The sequence below is a fragment of the Galeopterus variegatus genome, unplaced genomic scaffold (assembly GCF_000696425.1).
Source record: "Galeopterus variegatus unplaced genomic scaffold, G_variegatus-3.0.2 Scaffold44, whole genome shotgun sequence".
NCBI lineage: Eukaryota > Metazoa > Chordata > Mammalia > Dermoptera > Cynocephalidae > Galeopterus > Galeopterus variegatus.
The window spans coordinates 1,090,130-1,095,463 of record NW_007726155.1 but is presented as its reverse complement, the minus strand read 5'-3'; the positions used below and the strand labels follow the sequence as shown (position 1 = coordinate 1,095,463).

Below are 5,334 nucleotides of genomic sequence, written 5' to 3'. Positions count from 1 at the left end.
GGGCCAAATATTTACTAATTCACTTGTCCCTCACTACACCACTCTAAAGAGGTACTATTGCCGTTTCTATTTTACGAATAAGCAGTGTGAGCACAGTCTCCCAACATTATAGAGAGGCAGAGCTAACATCAAACCCAGACAAATTGGTTCCAGAGCCTGAAATTTTAACCACTACATTATTCAGCCTCTCTTAGAAAGTACAGATTTCACCCCATTTTAGAGATGGAAAACTCAAGGCTGAGAGAAACAGGTTCTAGAGTTAACCAACCTTGGGTGTAGAAGCCCCATCTTTGAGCAGCCCACTTGCTATTAGCAATACCTCCCAAAGGTGCTTTTGGAAAAAAAAAAATGTTTATCATTTTTGGGAAATAAATAGATTTTCCAATTTATCAGGCTCGAACTCTTTCAGAAGACACTGAGTCAAACAGGGAGCCACTGCTGATGTGTTTATTTATTAGGGTAGCACTGTGACAGGAGTAACAGATCGACAGGGGTGCCCCTGTCATTATCCCAAATGAACAATCTGTCTCTGACTACAAGAGTCACCCTTGTGATGGCATTCATCTACCCTTCCCTCCCCAGTCCACCGTCACCACAGCGTCCAAACCCTCACTGCTAAGGTATACCCAAAAGCAGAGGTGCATAACAAAGCATTCTTCCCACAGCCCACGTCCTCTCCACCATTCTGTGCCTACTTAGATTCCTTTCTTCCAGAGTATTTACCAAGAGCCGACCCTGAGGGCTGTCCGCCTCCTCATGCCTGACCTTGCACGTGGCACCCCTACGCATGCACCTACCAGAGCCCACTCTGCAAGGACACTAGGGACGTTTGCCTGCCCAGCACAGGGTTGCATGTGTGTGTGCGTGTGTGCACACACATTTAAGTTAGCCAACATTTAAAAAATTGGAATATTTCATAGTAAGAAAATAAATTTCTGGCTCTTTTTCAAAAAAAAAAAAAAGCTTACTAATGCCTTAAACATGCTGATAGTAAAAACCAGCTGTGTGCTTCCATCTGGACTGGCTGACCACCAGACCTACTGGCTCAAAACAGCACATGTGTCCCCTATAGGGCCGTGAACGACATCCCAGGCTCTGAAGAATCTGAACATCTCTGCGGACCCAACCTTGAACCAGTCCTCAGTCTCCTCTCTTCTGACAACTGGTCCACAGCTCACTGTCCCTGGAAACCCACCAATTCCCCCAGTGGCCTCTGCCTCACGTCTTTTTGCTCCCAAAGTCACAGCTCAAAACGACACCTTCTGAGAAGCCATCCTGGGTGCTCCAGTCCTGGGGACACATATGACCAAGACTAGCGACCTCTACAGTGACTGCTCTCCAGCTGGAAGCACTTGGGGAGCTTAAAAAACGTCCAATCACAGACCAGTTAAATCTGAAAAGGTGTGAGCTGGTTTATGATAATGGGTTGCAACATTTCCTTAGAACAAAGGCCCCTTTTTAAACATTAAAATGCTATGATTACGGCTGCAATTTTTGCATCATTTGATGAAAGCAATGGAGGTACTATACAAATCTACATTTAATATACATGTTGATAAATGTATAGGTTTGTGTTTTATTTCACAGAATAACAAGTGCCTATTTTGAGAAGTACACATGAAAGTTTCCTACACCAAAATTAATGCCTGATGTACATGTGAATTCAGAGACTGTCTTCAGTTGCTCTGAGTCTGCACGTGAGTGCAGGACCACGGTTTGAGAAAACTGTCTGAAACCGTGCCCTGAACACTGGATGCATATGACCTTCCTCCTCTTCCCATTATTATTAATCTCTTCAGGTAACAAGGTAGGTACTTCACTTCAACTGTTTTTTTAACATCCTGGAAGGCAGCAAATATCATAGTAAGGCTGTTTGTATTTTTCATATGTAGCACACTGTTCTGCGTATTGGCAGGTTCTTAAAAATACTTACTTATGATGATGACGGTGACAAAGCTGAAAATTATATCCAGTTCCTGCCTCCAAGGAACATCGTGGACTTACAACAGCTTGAGACAGAATGAAAGAGAGATTGCAGAATACACATTTTAAGAGAGAGACGATTTGGAGGGAAAAGAAATCTGGGCAGAATGTAGTGGGAGCTTGTCCACCTAAGGAGGAGGCCTCGAGCAGTCTCACAGATGAGCAGAAACCAGAGATGTGAGAGAGAGAGATGGAAGAGGGAAGACAGGAGAAGTCCCAGGTGGGAAAAAGTATGTTGGAAAAAAATATAAGTACTGCAATGCCCATCATGGGAGAAGATATTAAAACAGCATATCTGTGCTGAGTTTACCTGCCACACAGCACATTTCACTCTTCATCTGGGTTGTTAATATACCTGGGCTCATGTGATCCTCCTAACCTAGGGCATAGAACGCCTGCCCTCATTGTACTGGCAGGCGTGTGCTCAGGTGGGTTCTAAATGAATCGGTATCTGGCAAATATTTGGGGAAGGCCTAAATGATCACTGAGAAGGGGCTGGGGCCCAGGTGGAGTAAATGTGTGTTTTGTGAGAGGAGAAGACCCGCTGCTGCTGGGGAGGTAAGGCCTGGGGGGTGCCCGGCTGGGGGCATACAACCCGCTAGCCAGCAGAGAGCCCTGATAGAGTATGAGAACAAGGGCAAGCAGACCACAACGAGGCAGCAGCTGGGGACACAGGACAGTGCAGAGGCTGCAGGCAGCAGCACGTGAGTCAGCATAACAGCCCATGGCCTGCAGACACCAGAGGTCTGAACCAAAGGCTACTCTGGGGGTGCAGAGGTTGCACAGAGGGGAAATTGTTGGAAGAAACTACAGAAGCGAGGATGGAGGGGCTGGGGAGGAGGGCCAGGACTGTACAATACCACTAGGATTTTCTTTCCCTGAGTCCAGCACTAGGCTCAGAACAGGCAGAGATGTTTTGGGAGGAGATGATCAGGTGGCTTCAGATAGGCTGACTTTGAGATGGTAGGGACAGCTCCAGGCACAGGAAGGTATGGGCAGAAGGCGGGGAGTGATGGACAGAGACTGAAGAGCCCCTACTCCGGGAATACCCTGGAGTTCTCTCTCAGAACCTGACCTGGCCACTGGCAAGCCCCAGACATGGTATCATCTCACGGAGTCTGCGAGGCGACAGGTCCACAGCCGAGAGAGTGCTCAGAGAGGACTCGACCCCGGCCTGAGCGTGGCTGCTTTCCAGGCTCAGATTGGCCAGGCAATCTCATCCCTCAACTTCACCTCCAACCCAACAACTGGCCATCACACCTGGAGCACGGTGCTGACATCAGCTCTGAGGCTACATCACAAATGTCGCCTGTGTGTCCAGGATGTGCTGTCCTGGATCTGCATTATTTCAGGAGAGTCTCTTCTTTCTGGACCTCAATTTCCACATTGATGAGATCGCGGGCTGGACTATCTTAAGTCTCTCCCAGCTCTGATATTCTAAATCCTAGGAAAATATAAATCCCGAACTACCACCATTATAATAAGCTAAAGTGCAGTTAGTATTAGATGGCCACTGTCAAAAAAAAAAAAAAAACAATAACAAAAAATGACTAGCGCAGGTGAGGATGTGGGGTATCTGGAACCCTCGTGCATTGCTGCTGGGAATGTAAAACAGTGCACCTGCTGTGGAAAGTGGTACGGCACCTCTCGAAAAGTTACACATAAAATTGCCATATGATCCAGCAATCACTTCTGTGTGCACGCCAAAAGACCTGAAAGCAGGAATGTGAAAAGATACTTGCACACCCACGTTCGTAGCAGCAGTATCTACAATAGCCAAAGTGGAAGTAACTCAAATATCCACCAACAGATGAATAGATAAAAAAATGTGGTAAATACACAATGTAGGATATTACTATATAGAATATAAATTTTATGATTAATCAACCCCAATTTTAAAAAATTATAGCTAAAATTCAGTTTTCACCCTAAACTTTAGCAGTTCCTGTGTCTAATACGTCTTATTGGTAGGTCACTCTGGCCCGTTCCTCAGTGGTCTCCTCTTCAGAGACCCTTCGTCCCCACCCTCTCACTCCTCCCACCCGCACGAGAAGCTTCTTTTGCTGAGCAGGCTGCAGGCTGTGACTGAGGATGTTGAGCCTGATGTGGGGGACAGCAGAGACACTGCTAAACTGCCCCTTGAGCACAGGGGAATGGGGCAAAATGGGACCCCGGGAGAGGGAGCCCTGATGGAGGGGGCAGGACCAAGGGTGGGCAAAGTTGGGTTGAGTCTGGCTTGAGTGGACTGGGAGGAACTCTCCCCTGGCTCCCCCTGGACTCCGCCTCTGTCACAGGAGCATCTACCAGTACTTCTGGAGTCAGCTGTGTGTTTGTGAGGGTGTGTGGCAGTAAGGCACAGACGCTGCCCGTGTGGATGGACCCCACAGGCTCAGACCAGGCTGGTTCCTCCTTCCCCATCTCCTGCCTGTGGGTGTGGATTCCCAGAATGTAAGTGTCCTCCTCCACAGACATGGTCACAGAGCAAAAGAGAAAATGCTCCGGAGAGAACCACGGCTGTTCACACGGGACCCCGAGTCGTCTTTGCTCAGTCGTTAGCGTTTTCAAGCAGGGGACACCTTTCTAGAAGACCTGTGCAGATGATGTGCAGTTGAGTCTAACTGAGATTCAGATGTGCGTGGGCAGATTAAAAAAGACAGGGACCCTGTCCGGCTCCTCCAGGGCACACCCATGACAGGTGCTCCGGCTGGTGGCACGCGGGCTGGGTGATCGGGCTTCCCTTCCTCACCCACTCCATCAGGAAGCAGGGCAGGTCCTCGGGCTCATCGGGGAATGACTCACTGAGCACACATCCCAAACTCCCTTTGCTACCTCCAGGTTAGAAAAGCTGGGTGTGCCCCACCAGAAACCATGTATAAAATGAAAAAGACATATAAAAAGACATATAAAAACACTTCTGGCATTTCAAAGATCATCAATCATAGCTCCAAATGGTTTTAGCTTAAAATCATCACAAATTTACTAAGTTTCAGGGTGTGGCTCGCTAATTCCCATATCACCTGGGAAGCTCTCAGCTGGGTTTTTATTCTGAGTGCACCTAAGTGCACAGGTGACAGCCAGCGCCCAGCCAGGCTGCACAGGCCTAGGCAGACAGGGCCTGCAGATGGAAAAGGGGGCAGTCACCACCTCTGTGCTCCCAGACCCAGCATCCACAGGCAGCTCTGCTTCATGTTTCTTCCATGTCTCCAGCAGGAACTATCATCTGCGGATCGGAAGTTACAACATTTTCTTACTCTCCAAGAACAGTGGAAGCCGAAGTCCATGGTTATGATGATGCCAGCTCACCGGAATGACATGCCTGCATGATTTATGCCCATTTACCATGTCGGCCAC

The 5,334-nt window shown here is 48.1% G+C and overlaps 1 protein-coding gene across 1 annotated transcript in view; it reads right to left on the bottom strand.

Moving 5' to 3' along the window:
• The window catches only part of COBL (cordon-bleu WH2 repeat protein), a 252,917-nt gene that overhangs the window by 247,312 nt on the left and 271 nt on the right, over nt 1-5,334 (bottom strand). The gene's annotated exons all lie outside the window — the stretch shown is intronic.